Genomic DNA, 14,772 nt, shown 5'->3' with positions numbered 1-14,772 from the left:
CGTGTGCCAGAGGGAAGGGAAGGGGGGGCACAGCTGTTGAGGGTCCTGCATGGCAGTGGCTAGATCCCAAGGACCACGAGGAAGTCCCATGGATTCTAAGCCAGGAAACGGGAGGGTGACCCCAGCAGGTAGGAGAACCATCGGTCCAGGTGTGTCCTGGTGAGGCAGGTATGGGTGCTGCGGCTGGGTCGGGGGCCCCGAGGTTGTGGGCTGGAGAGACAGGAGGCTGTGTGTGGGGAGGGTCTGCTTTTGGGGTCTGGGGTCTCCAGCACTGCCAAGTCCTGGGATGTGTCCAGGGCTGTGTGTGTGGGTTCTGCGGGGGGAAGGAAGACGTGGTGGAGGCAGGCAGGGGACGGGTCTGAGCAGCCACATGTGGGGCCTGAGGTTGCTTGAGGGGGGGCGGGTTTGGTGTGGGGAGGGCTGCCCGTGGGGCTGAAAGGCCTTCCAGACGGGGGAGTGGAAGGTGGGCAACACAGGGAGACCCGACGGCTGTGTAGACGACTGTCACCAGGGTTGATTTTGACCAGTAGACACTCGGCCTTGACTGAAGTGAGCGTGGAAAATAGAGACTTTCGCTCATTAAGGGTGAGAAGGAAAAGAACGTGGGCTGGGACTCCGGATCCTCCCTGGCTTCGTTACTGCGAGTGTAGACGGACAGTGGTGGGTTCCTCACCACACACTGCCAGTGCCGCACTTTATTCGGAGTTAAGTCTCCTCTATTTAAATCAAAGTCCGAATAGGAAACCTGGCCTTTCAAACAGTGGTATCAGTGGTCATTATCTGCTCTGCAAAAGGATTCACAGCTCAGGTTCCAAAATAGAGGCTGTTTTGCAGCACTTACTGGCTTTGGTTCACAGAGATTTATATGCACAGAAGTGTGGACACACAGGAAGTGGGGCCTCGGGCACCCCCAGCTGAGCACCTCTGACCTCAGAGGAGCTGGAAGCAGAGTCCCTTTAGGGAACAGCCCCACCCCCAGGACTGGTCGCTCATCCTGACAAATACATGCAATCCCGTCCACCTGGACTTCTACCCAAGGAGAGATCTGTTTCCAAAATCCCTGGCAGAGGAGGGGTGATGCCAAATCAAATCTCTCTTTTCAAAGACAGTGTTCCATTCTACTAAGCCTGACCTTGGTCACCCCACAGTGGTCCGACAAAAGGTTTCTGCAAAATTACATAATGGCAGCTAAATACGAAATCCTGAATAGGAAACCCAACTATTTTATCTCTAGGAAGAAAAGAGATGAGTTGCAGCGAGGAAGAAATAGACAAGATTCCCAAAAGGGAACTAAAGAGCTCGGCTCTACATGCAGGAAAGGAGCCGGCAGTTCACTCTCCCCGTGGAGCACTGGGGAGGGAGCCCTGGGCCAGGCTGTCTAAGGAAAGGTCACATCAAGATGACATCAGGCCCTTTGTAGAGGCCGTGCCTTCCTTCCAATGGGCATCCCTTCAACATCAGCCCCCTCCGGGGGGGCTTTGCTTCCTTCCAGAGCCGACATTGTGAGTCAGGGGAGGTGGTGTGTTGTCCTGGGGCTGCTGTAACAAAAGACCACAAACCAGGTGCCTAAAAAGTCAGACATCCACTGTCTCACGGTTCTGGAGGCCAGAAGTCCAACATCAAGGTGTTGGCAGGGCTGCGTGCCCGCTGGGGGCTCAAGGAAAGAATCCTTCCTTGTCGATCCTGGTGGCTCCTGGCTTTCCTGGGCTTGTGGAGTATCACCCTGATCCCTGCTGCCCTCCTCTGCGTGTGTCTATCCTGTACATCTCGTGACACACATCATTTGTTTTAAGGTCCTTGATCCATGATGATCTCATCTTGAGATTGTTAACCTAATTACGTCTGCAAAGATCCTTTTTTCAAGCAAAGTCGCGTTCACAGTTTCCAGAGATTAGTAGGTAGACATATCTTTTGGGAGACCACCATTCAACCTATTACATATAGTGAATGTTATGAAATGTGTCCCCCCAAATTCATGTGTTGAAATCCCAAACCTCAGGACCTCAGAATATAATCGTATTTGGAGATAAGGTCTTTAAAAAGGTGATCAAGTTAAAATGAGGCCAGGGGGGTGGGTCATTAATCCAAGATGAGTCATGTCCTTAGAAGAAAAGGGAGAGACACCAGAATGTGAAAAAAGAGAAAAGGCCATGTGAGGACACAGTGAGAAGGCGACCAAGGAGAGAGGCCTCAGGAGAAACCAACCCTGCCGACACCTTGATCTTAGACTTCCAGCCTCCAGAACCATGAGAGACCAAGTTTCTGTTGTTAAGCCATACACTATGGTATTTTTATGGTTGCCTTAGCAAATGAATGCAGTGACCTAGCCCTTTTGGGGGATCCATTATATGCCAGCTATCCTGTTCTCTGCATTAAAAATCGATGCAGTGGGAGAAAGCCCAGACCCTGAGGTCAGACACAACCTCCAGTGGGTGGATTCCAAACTGGCCACATGATTTTGGGCAAGTTGCTTCATTGATTTAAGTGTCAGTGATCTTATCTGTATAAAGGAGACACTAGTACCCACCCTGCAGCCTTATTACAAAGAGTCAACACAAAAATCTCGCTCGTGCCTGACACCTGGTACAAACTCAGTGACTAATAATTGCGGTTATAATTGTTTCCAGAGCACCGTCGCAGTTAATCCTTGCGACTCTGGGAAACAGCTCTCTGCTAGGTGAGGAGAGGGTGGCCCACACATGTGAGGCCACTTGCTCAAGGTCAAATGCTCTGCGAGCAACAGGGCAGGGGCAAGAATCTCCATTTGGTTCCTAGAATCTGATGGTTTTTCTCCCCTGATATTGGTCTCAATGACCAAGTGTCCACCACTGCTCATGAGTGTTCTCCACGAGGGTAATAATATGAACACAGATGTGGAATAAGGTGAAAGTGAAGTTTATTCGTGGAATGAGGTTTGCAAAGAAATTCATTTTTTTCAAGGAAGAGAATGATAATTTTGCTTGTCTCTGAGAACACATAGTATATTGATTCTTCTGATACCCTCTCAAAGGGTTTCCATCTTTTCGTGTAGAGAAGAGGTATTTCATAGATGAAAAGTGGGGATTATTTATCCTGAGTATCAGGTGATTGGCAGCCAAAAAAAAAAAAATATCATTGATTTGATAGAAAAGAATCCTATTTGCATAGGAAGGTTCAGATGAGCCAATTACTAGTAAGACAGACAATTTTTTAAATTAAAACTTTCCTTCTAATTGAAGATTTGGCATTAGAATGCAGAAACAGGCATTTGAATTACATACAAATCATGAAACCACTTTCAGTTTCTTATATAATGCCACAAATATCAAAGGAAACACTAAATTGCCATTGTATAAATTTATATTTGAAATTAATTTCAGAATTACACAAAATTGATTCATATAAAGAGTTAAATCTTTTTAGAAAAATTGCTCTACAAGAATTGCCAACTGTTTCTAAATCTTTTTAGAAAAATTGCTCTACAAGAATTGCCAACTGTAGATGTACTAAAATTTATATTTCAAACTAATTTATCAGAAATTTATCAGTGTTGTCATAGCCTATAAATACTTGTAACAGCTTCAGTAACTATTGCACTAACACAAAAATCCTTCGCAAAAGTAAAAGTTATCAAAAATTATTTGTAATCTTCCATTTGCCAAGAACAATTGACATCATTTTCAGTTACATTGGTGAAAAGTTGCTGAAAGTATTGGTTTTGGTGACCTAATAAATATATTTGTAGTCAGAAAAATAATTTTATGATCAATCAGGACATTGTATTAATAAAGTATCATTATTTATTATCTTACATAAAATTGAGTCCCAAATATTATTATTTTGCAATTTTGTAAGTTTCTTTTGTTACTTGTGTGTCACTTGTATCCCTATTACACCCTAGACGTAATACAATATTTTAAAGAATAAAGCTTTACATTTTAGGATCATTATCAGCACTTGTTTCCTGCTTTTTGAACGAGAGACAACAAATTTTGCATTTTTCACAGGCCTGACAAATTATGTATTTGACCTTGATCATAAGATCACCCTGGAGATAAGATTCTCCCCCCATCACCGCCTGCCCTGCACATGTCTCCCACTCTGACTGCAGGGTGGGAGGGCAGCCCCCGTGTCTGTCCCAGGCACCCCCTGCCTTCCCCAGCTGACTCTGCTCACAGAGCTCGTCCACCTCCCTGGTCTCCCCAGGCCCCCTGGGAGCTCCTGGGGGGTGGGGCTGGAGGTCGCTGTGGACAGCACACCAAGACTCTGCAGAGGGACTCGGCGACTTGCCCAGGGTCTCCGTGGGGTTTGCCTTGGTTCTGCTCCTCCAGCCTCAGAGCCAGGCCTCATCCACTTGGCATCACACTGGCCCCAAGCAGGTAGGGGTCCCCGTGCACCTGGCAATCCCAGTGGGAGTGACAGAGGCTCAGGTGCTGTCTCTGCTGCCCTGTGACCTGGGCAATCCACCACCATCCCGGCCTCAGTTTCGAGACCAGTGAAGGGGGTATTTTCATCAGCTGATCTTCAAAGGTGTGCAGCGATCCAAAGTGAATTCAGGTATGAATGGGCTTGGGAGCTTGAAAGCTGTTTTCATGGAAGAGGGGTTCTCTCAAGGCCTCTAACCCCAGTTTGCAAGAATCCCAGAGAGAATCCACAATATCTTAGCAAAGAAGGAAAAAAGACGGGACACGGAGAAGCCCATCTAAGAATCTGTTAAGCTTTGACGACTGCAAAGAACTGTGTGTATCTGAACTGCTGATGAATACTGTCTATTTCTACTCCTTATGTAAGTCTAAAAGGATGCGGCAGAATCTGCTGAGTATATCAAAGACCCATTTTTAATTCATGGTGGGCTGGAGAAATAAAACGTACTTTTTTGAGAAAGAAATCTACAAGAAGTTTTTGGAAGCCACCCAGCTTAATAAACACAGTCTCTAAGTAAATAGCATCAAGAATTTATGAGAATCGCTTTCTGCATTTATGCATAGCCGGTTGCACGGGGTCCAGCAAATCACAGCTTCCCATTCTTTCCAGGACGCGTGGTCTGTTTCTCACCCTGCATGGCCCAAAGTGGCCCAACTGTGAGACGCCATCGTGAGAGATGATGTTTGTTTAACATGGAGAGTGTTGGCATTGCTGTGTCTGTGGGCTGAACCCCCAGGGGGGAGAGCAAGGGAAGAATTGCCGATGACTCAGGTCGGGGCTTTAGAGCCTGTTCTGGGTGGCAGCACATTCGCGGGCTCTGGGCACATGGGGGACGCGGGGTCTGCTTGGGGCTCAGCGATTCTCTGATGGCCTGATTCATCCTCTGCGCTCCCACCGCCCACAGCTGCCTCACAGCCTCGCCAGATGCTGAGATGCTGACCACCCCCGTCACACACCCTCCCCAGACCTGCCTGGACTCCAGGTTTCAGGAGCAGGAGCTCCGTGTTCTGGGGGCAAGGGACGGTCCCAGGCACTGCTAAGCATTCCCCCTCCCTGCTAGACTCAGGTAGGGACAAGGTACGAGAGTAGATAGAGCCCCTGGGGCTACTCTCATGGGCCCCACGGTCACTCAAGGTCTGGCCGGTTTTCCTCGTCCTGCCTGGAGTGAGGAGGCTGGACGCAGGAGAAGACATCCGGGGTGGCCTTGGGAAGACAGACGGCGGGAGCGCCCCGTGAAGAAGGGGGGCGTCCCCCTGTTGGGCTGGCTGGTGCTGAGGCCTGAACTTGCCTGGGGGCTGGGGAGGGCTCATGGGCTGCAGGCGGCAAGAGCGCCAAGATGTCAACAGTGTTTCTTTAAAAAAAATTTTTTTCTTGTAGTAAAATACACAGAACATAAAATTTTCCATCTTAACAATTTTCAAGGGCACAGCTCAGTGGCTTTAAGCACATTCACATTGTTGTGCGACCATCACCACCATCCGTCTCCAGGACGCTTTCATTGTCTCTGATGGAAACTCTATTCCCAGGAAACATTCACTCCCCGTCCCTCCCCCGAGCAGCAGGGCTGAAGGGGCCAAGCGGCCCTGGTGGGTCTGGGGTCTGGGGTCTGGTCGTGGGCCCGGGGCGGGTTGAGCTGGGCGGGGTCTCTGGCCGCCCTGGTGGCTAGAGGAGAAGGGTCTTGGCTTCCCCGCCACCCTGGTCCCCGGGCTGCCAGCACCATGGATGGTGCCAGGAACCAAAAAGGAAAATAAATAAGCCTGTGTTCATTTCAAGCCCCATTACAAGCACATTAAAAACGAATCGATACTGGCCTTGTCACTTGGAGAGGAGCGAGCTGGGCCCAGGAGTCCTCTCATCTTGGCGCTTCCAGTGTCCAGTAAACACAGTGACAAGATGCCCGAGGCCAGGACTCGGCCCTCTGCTTTCTGTGCCTTGGGACACCCGTTGCCGGCTTCTGCTCCCTCCCTGCCTTCCCCAGACCCTGGGCCGTGGGCACAGCCAGGGACGCCCCCAGGGAGCAGGGCCAGCCCCCGGGCAGAGTCCACTCAGAGTCTCATGCAAAGGGAACGCTCCTCCATCCACAGGTGGGGGAGAGAGGACACGAGGGGCCCTGCAACCCACCCGTCAGCCCCCAAGACTCTGCCAGGTTCCAGAAAGCGCCCCAGGGAAGGCAGCCACACGGATGCCAGCGGGGCACACTCACCTGCTGTCCTGGGTCCCCAGCAGGGCTCCCCCTGGGTCCCAGTCACTGCTGTGGGGAGCTGGCTACGGGGCCAGCTTCACGGGCTCAGGCACTGGCCGTGCTCCCCGACGGGTGGGCAGGCTGGCTCTGCTCCAGGGGGCCGTTGGTGCTGCCGTAGCCACCACAGCCCCAGGGGATGCAGGCGAGGTCCCATCTCATCTGCAGCTACTGCGCAGACCGCTGGCTGACCCAGGCCTGGGAGAGCAGTAAAGGGGCCCGTGCGCCCAGCTGACGGGGTGACGGCAGCTAAGTGGGGAACACCCAGGACATGACCTCAGAGGGCCCCCCAAAAATGAGATCCAATGGGGCCAGGTGGGAAAGGGGCCCCCAAGGATGGCAGAGGTAGAAGGGCACTGGTGCCTCCTGGTGCCCTGCAGCTCTCCTCCCTGGGGGCCGGCCTGGCGCTGGGGACCTGGCTTCCTTCGGGGACCTGTGTGCAGCCCCCAGAGGGCAGCCACTGGCCTGATGGCTCAGGGTGGCTGCAGGGGCCAGAGGACCCTCCCAGGTGGGGTGATGGTGGAGGGGGGGCACCCACCTGCACCTCAGGGCCCCATCTAACGCTGGGCTCCGGGCTAGAGCCCCGAGGGGAGGGGCGGGCAGCAGACCTGGGCCTCCAGCGGGAAGGGTAGATGCAGCCAGAAGCTGGGACGGAGCCCGAGACTGTGGCGGGGGGCTGGGCAGGACTGGGCAGGACTGGGCAGGCCACACTCGGGCAGTGAGAGCCGGCCCCGGGGAGGGGACGCAGGGCTCTCACTGCAGGTGGGAGGCTGTGGTCCAAAGGAGTCCTGGCGTCCAGAAGAACAGGAGGCGCTGGCTGTCTTTCCTCTGCGTCAGCAGGTGTGTGTGTGTGTGTGTGTGTGTCTGTGCGTGCACGCGTGTGTGTCTGTGTATGTGCGTGTGTGCGTGCATGTGTGTGTGTGTGTGTCTGTGCGTGCACGCGTGTGTGTCTGTGTATGTGCGTGTGTGTGTGCATATGTGTGTGCGTGTGCTTGTGTATCTGTGTGTGTGTGTCTGTGTGTGCGTGTGTGTCTGTGTGTGTGCGTGTGTGCGCGCGTGCACGTGTGTGTGTTTGTGTCTGTGTATGCATGTGTGTGTGTGTGTCTGTGTGTGTGCGCGCACGTATGTGTGTCTGTGTGTATGCATGTGTGTGTGTGTGTCTGTGTGCGTGTGCGCGCGTGCATGCGTGTGCACACATGCGTGTGTGTGTCTGTGTGTGTGTGTCTGTGCGTGCGTGTGTGTGTGTGTGCGTGTGTGTATCTCTGTGTGTCTGTGCGTGTGTGTGTGTCTGTGTATGTGCGTGCACACATGTGTGTCTGTGTATGTGCGTGCGTGCGTGCGTGTGTGCGTGCATGTGTGTGTGCGTGTGCGTGTGTATCTGTGTGTGTGTGTCTGTGCGTGCACGTGTGTGTGTCTGTGTATGTGCGTGTGTGCGTGCGTGTGTGCGTGTGCATGTGTGTATCTGTGTGTGTGTCTGTGCATGTGTGTGTGTCTGTGCGTGCGTGTGTGTCTGTGTGTGCGTGTGTGTCTGTGTGTGTGTGCGTGTGTGCGCGCGTGCACGTGTGTGTGTTTGTGTCTGTGTATGCATGTGTGTGTGCGTGTGTGTGCGCACACGTATGTGTGTCTGTGTGTATGCATGTGTGTGTCTGTGTCTGTGTGCGTGTGCACGCATGCGTGTGTGTGTCTGTGTGTGTGTGTGTGTCTGTGTGTGTGTGTCTGTGCGTGCGTGTGTGTGTGTGTGTGACTCAGCCACACCTCATCTGCAGCGTTTGGATCCAACTCCGCCCCCAGGCGCTTCTTCCCACCGTAATGATGGGCCTCCTCTCACCAGCTGCCCCCGTTTCGTCCTGGACCCAAGCTCGCCTGTGCTCCTGTTACAATCGCCAGGACTCACAGAGTGACCGTTTCCTGGGCTCTTACTCTGTGCGGGGCAGTGCCCACAGAATAACCTTATGAGGTCAGTACTGTCGACTCCCCTGCCATTTTACAGATCAAAATACCCAACTGAAGAGACCCCCGTAAGGCCACATGCGTGGAGGGCACAGACTTGAATCCAGGCCCGGTCACTCAGAGCCTAGACGCGGGCCTGGAGGCACCACCTCTCACCCCTGACGTGAGGCCCTGGGAACACTGCAAACCAAGTGGCCACGGTGGGAGGGCTTTCTTGCGGGACAGGCCTGGGCAGCGGGCACCCGGCGATGCCAAGTGCTGGGCGTGGTCTGCAGAGGGTGCCGGGGCTTGTCCTGGGGCGCAGAGAAGGGCTTGGAGGACAGCTGGGGAGCGCAGCTCAACTCAGCTCACGTCAACAGATGCTGGCTGGCTCCAGCCCGGCCCCGGAACCAGGAGCGAGGCCTGGGCTCCTGGACAGCGGAGGTGGGCGCAGAGGCTGGGGACTCCGAGCTGGACACCTGTCTGGGCGGTGACTGGCTTAGGTGACATTCAGGCCCCTTCCAACCTGGAATGTTTTAGGACAACACAGAGCTTCCCCATCTCCTGGAGAGGCCAGAGGGACCATGGGCAGGCTGCTGTTTCCAGAAGCCTGGGGACCAGACCAGTAAGTGCTGGACGTGGTGGAGCATGGAGTGTGGTGGGCGGGCTGGGGGCGGGACGCAGAGGGGCCAAGGCGTCCAGCATCTTCTGGCCTCAGCCATTCGTCCATTGTCCCTCGTCTGCTTCCTCTCCTGGACCTGGTGGGGCTCCAGGCACGGACACCAGTGGCAGCCCTACCAGCAAATGACAGCAGCTCAGCAACGTCAAGGCAGGAGGCATTTGGTTAAACCAAAGGGAGAAAAAAATCAATGTTCCAATACTGCCTCTTGAAGTGATCTCTTGAAGCTGATTCAAAAATAATATTTTCTGACATTCAGAGGGGGCAGCTCACATTTCCCGAGCACGTCTCCCTATCACTTTCGAGCCTCAGGACAATCTCGCTGCAAAGTAGCCTCACTCGACGGAGGAAGAAATGAAAACATGAGAGGATAAGTAGCTCGTTGGGCACAGCAACTCCTCCTGCACCAGGAGGGGCTGAGCTCACGCTGGGCTGGGTGGATGTGTGTGTCCCGCTCCCGCCCCCAGAGCTGGCCCAGCCTCTGCCTGCCTGCCTCTGTCCCGGTGCCGGGAGCACCCAGGGTCTGCTTGATGAGGGTCTGCTTGATGAGGGTCTGCTTGATGAGGGTCCGCTTGATGAGGGTCCTGCGCCTGCCACGGGGGAAGGGCTGATGCTGCAGCTGGAGTCCTCAGCCAGGCTGCCCGTTGGATTCCTTTCTGCTTGGGGACATCAGTTTTCGTTCTACTCAGGCCTTCAACTGATTGGATGAGGCCCACCCACATCTGGGAGGGCCTCTTCTTCTGCTTCATGAAAATCCAATTTAAATGTTAATCTTATCTGAAAAAGCATCCTCCCAGTAACATTCAGAAATGTTTGACCAAATGTCTGGGCACGGTGGCCCCAGTCCTGTTGATATAAATCTAGCCATCCCCCCTTACCTGGCCCAGGCCCCCTGTCTCTCGGGGGCCCTGATTCTGTCCTTTTGCCCTAACACCAGCCCTGTTTTGACTTCCATCCACCAAGACGCCCCGGAACGGTGCCCCTCACGGAGGCTGGGCTGGGAGGGGCTGTGCACCTACTTACCGTCCACGGACACATGCTGCTTTGCGCTGTGTGCCCCCTTCTCCCCCCCAGAAGAGACTGGGTCACGGCTGTGCCCACCTTAGCCCTTTGCCGTCCCTGCCGCTGCCTCCACTCCAGCCGCCCGCTTCCTCTGCTGACCCCAGCGGCTCACAGCTCCTCCCACACCGAGACCCCCACTCCAGCCCCCCCCCATCACTGGACGAGGCCTGGTGTGGAGTGGAGAGGCCCACCGTGCCTTCCAAGCCTTTTTGAGTGGCCTGGAGCCGGGGCACCCGTGTCCCCCCTGTGGCTGCTGCAAGGTCGAGGGCGAGGACGGCTGCCCGGCCGTCCAGATCTGCTCTCAGGGGAAGGGGGGCTTTGCCTCGCCGTCGCCAGTGGGGCAGGGTCCTCCCGGTCCTGCCTAAATGACCGGTCGCAGAAGCGCGCTTTGGAGCATCGATGATTAAAGTTGGATCCAGGCTCCAGGCAGAAGGCAGGCCAGCCTGCAACCCTGGGCACCTACCCTCCCCGAAACCCCGAAACCCGATTCAGCAGGACAAAGTCTGACCAGTTCACCCACCGAGTGGCTGGTCACCGGCCTCCCCTGAGGTCCGAGCTGGGGGCGGGGCACGGGCCTGCCAAGACCCTCCCAGGAGCGAGTCCCTGGTCCCCCGAGCAGCCTGCCTCCAGTGCCCGGCCCACCTGCTCCCCCTCCACTTCCGAGGGCGGTGTGCCCACCACGTGCCCAGGATGTGTCATCGGGAAAGCTTCTGCTCGGTCCAGCGGACCAGGAGCCCAGACGACGTGGGATCCGCCAGAACACCGGGCTCCTCGGAGCTTGGCGGAGGGAGCAAAAGGTGGTATTAAATGAGGCGGGGCCAGACTCTGGTTCCAGCAGCCCCATCCCGGCCCGGCCCTTCCTGCCAGTTAGTCAATGAACTACAACCTGCGGAACGCCGGGCGCCGCTGGCCGCCGACACCAGGGATGGACGCACCGGAAGGGAGAACATGTTCCCATCAGCCTGGCGGGTATCACGTCCGCTCCTGTAAGCAGACTGTTTGGATGCACACGTGGATGTTTCCCACGCCGAGCCTCATGCTGGTGGCTCCACAGGGCGGGGCGTGGACGGCTGGACAGCCAGTGGGGCTCGCACGCACTCTGTCCCTGCTGGCTGAGTTGAGGTGACCAGTGATCACCCTGCTGGGGCAGCTCCCCTTCTCTAGCCAGACTCCAGGGCAGGAGGCCTCCCCAGCAAAGGGAGCTGAGGGGTGGAGCAAGGAAGTACCAGCAAGGAGGGGGGTGAGGACACACCAAGGTGGCCTGAGGAGTGAGTGGGCAGGCAGGGCAGGGGGCGTCCTCTTCTGTAGAACAAGGGCTCAGAGCTGGGCCACAGGACGTGGGTTTGGGGGCGTGCAGGATTCAAGCTGACGTCCGGTGCTGTGTCCACAGTGGACATCGCCCCTGGATGACCTGCAGGCCAGCTCTTGCCTCTCTTCCCTCTGACCCAGTTTCTGGGTCCTCTGGTGGCTTTGCAGAGCGACCTCAGGCTCGGCACCTCCTGGTGTGTCCATCCTGGATTCTGCTCTGTGACTGGTTTTTTTTTTTTCTCAATTTAGTCATAAAGTAAGGCACCCTGGAGAAACTGGAACCCTAGTGCTTTGCTGGCAGAATTACGAAATGGTGCAGCCACTCTGGAAAAAGGTATGGTGTTTCCCCAAAAACTTAAAAACAGAATTACCATATTTGATCTGCAGTCTCACTTCTGGGGAGACACCCTAAAGCACTGAAAGCAAGAACGTGAGCTGACATTTGTACACTGATGTTCATTATTCACAATCACCCGAAGATGGAGACACCCAGGGTCCACTGATGGATGGATGATGGATAAATGAAATGTGGTCCATCCATACAAGCGAATATTATTCAGCCTTCAAAAGGAAGGAAATTCTGACACAGGCTACATCATGGATGAACCTTGAGGACATTATGCTAAGTGACATAAGCCAAGCAAAAGGACCAGTACTGTATAACTGCACTCATATGAGGGCCCTAGAGGAGTCAAATTCACAGAGACAGAAAGTAGATGGTGGGGGCCATGGGCTGGGGGAGGGGGATGGGGAGTGAGTGTTTAATGGGAACAGAGTCTCAAGTTTGGGACGATGCAAAGGTTTTGGAGGTGATGGTGGGGATGGTTGCACAACCATGTGAAAGTTCTTAATGCCATTGAACTGTACATTGAAAAGTGGTTGAAATGGTAAATTTTATGTTATGTATATTTTACCACAATAAAAATGCAGTAACATGACAACAAAATATACCTGAGATGCCCAGCCCCGAGTTCAGCCTGGGTTGATGTGGCTATTTCATTTGGCCAATTCATTCAGCAGAGCCGGTGTCTGTCTGGAGCTGACCCTGAAGACAAACATTTCATCCCATTCAGTCTATATATGTCCTCTGCTCAGATCTGGAACCCCTGACGCATTATAGAAACCACCCAGTGATACGTCTAAACAGTACATCTATTGCTAAAATTATGCCTCTGAGAGAGAGATTTCTTCATGTGTAATCCCCAACCATCTAAAATTATGTTTTCATCTACAATTAAGGACAAGAATTTATTTTTTACACTTAAATAATTTTCTTAAAAATCACACATTTCCTTTCTTTTCTCATGTGAGCCCAATATTTTTGCCTGTGAACAGATGGTTTGGAGAATTTCATAAATGACTTCTCCCCCTTTCTGACACATGTTCTTCTGTTTTTGGAAGCCCCCAGTGAAAATGGCCAGCCGAAGTCAGGACAAAATTTGTGTTGTTGCCGACAGAGGTCTGAGGCAAAAAGCCGGGTATCTGTAAACGAAGAGACAATTTTCCCCACCCAATAAAATCTAAAGTAAAAAAGACGGGGATTAATTTGGCAGAAATACTGTTAAGTGTAGCATGAAAATGGGAGTCTTTTGGAAGTTTTCAGAGTTAAATGAGACAAGCTAGGCTCAATGGTGAAAGATGAAACTGGGTACATCACCAAGGCTGCAGAGCCAGGACAGGGAGGCAGAGACTAATTAATCAGCCACCTGAATGGAGAGCGAAGCTGGCCAGAGACCTAGAGAACAGAGCCGAGGAGACCAAAGGACACTGCTGAAGGATAGGTCCCTGAGGAGAAGAGCCCAGAAGTCTTCCAAGGTCTCACGTCAAACCCAGAAATGGTGCACAGGGATAAATAACACGTCTTTAATGGTGCTAGAAAGACAATAAGAACCTGCCATCAGATGGGCCATCAATTGTGACCAGATGGCGGTTGGAATCCACAAATATTTCACTCTTCCATCTGTTCCCTTCATAGCACCCTCTTCGACGAGTCCCAGGAAGGTGGGTTTGCCTCCAGATTTTGTCATTAGCTTCAGGTCGAGTTGCTTCATTTGATTCACGGGCCATTACCGGGCAGCCGGCTGTGGATGGCCGTGGTTCCCGGTGGGTCGTGGCTGGAGGAGCCCCTTGGGCCAAACTGCCTATTCTCTGTACCCCATTAGGCCTGCCTCGCTGCTCCGGCGGGGAGGAGAGAGTCCTGCCTGTCTTGTGTCCTTTGCTCTCCTCCACCCAGGACAGAGGGACAGACTCTACTTGCCTTGAGTCTGAGAGGACATCTTTCTGTGCAGAGCTACGCCCTGGCTACTGAAGGAACTTACTTTCTCTTGTTTCATCTGCAGAGAAAGCTGGTCTCTTCGTTCATTAGTTCATCTGTTTGCTCACTTGTCCGTTCACTGTCCGTCAATATTCACTAAGCCCCCACGATGCTGCAGAGCCCACCAGCCACACGCTACTGATAAAGCAGAGAGCTTCGCGGGGCCCCTACTCACACTGAGCCTACAAATTGCCCCGTCATGTTTGTCTAATAACCTCATTCAAAACACCCGGCACCTACTGTGTCCAAGATCGTATGTCAGGAACGGAGGGGATGTTGAGGGGATGAGAGGCAGGAGGGATCCAGCCCAAGGCAGATGCAGACTTGAAGAGGGGCTCACGGAGACCACGCTTCTTGGAGTGGGGAGGAACCTCAGGAGTCACCTCCACATTTCAGAGCCTGGACCCCAGGGGAGGCGAGGGATGTGCTTGAGATTTCTCAGCTAATGAGCATCGGAGCCGGGGCATGGACCCAGCATTTCTGAGGCTTCTGAGTGTCACCTTCCCCAGGCACAGGCACCTGGGGCCGGGATGACCTCTGCAGAGGCCGCTGGCGGGAGGGTCTGGGGAGTGGAAACTGCAGGACCAGAATCCAGGTGGAGGAGGCTTACAGGTGGGGCACCTGGACTGGGTGCATGTAGGGCGATGGCAGGGCGGAGAGTGGGCAGGAGCGGAGGTCACCTGTCCTGCAGGCCCTACTCCTCTGTAACACCCCCCTCTCCCCTCCCTCCACTGAATTTCCAGAGACTTTGGGCCAGCAGAGCCCCAAGAACAAAGCCTTCAGTGCCCAGGCCCTCCGTGGCTCCCTGCACAGAGCACTCACCTGTCTGTGTGCTTT

This window comes from Balaenoptera musculus, chromosome 10, assembly GCF_009873245.2.
Source record: "Balaenoptera musculus isolate JJ_BM4_2016_0621 chromosome 10, mBalMus1.pri.v3, whole genome shotgun sequence".
Lineage (NCBI taxonomy): Eukaryota > Metazoa > Chordata > Mammalia > Artiodactyla > Balaenopteridae > Balaenoptera > Balaenoptera musculus.
The sequence above is the reverse complement of the archived record's forward strand: the minus strand, read 5'-3'. Positions refer to the sequence as shown.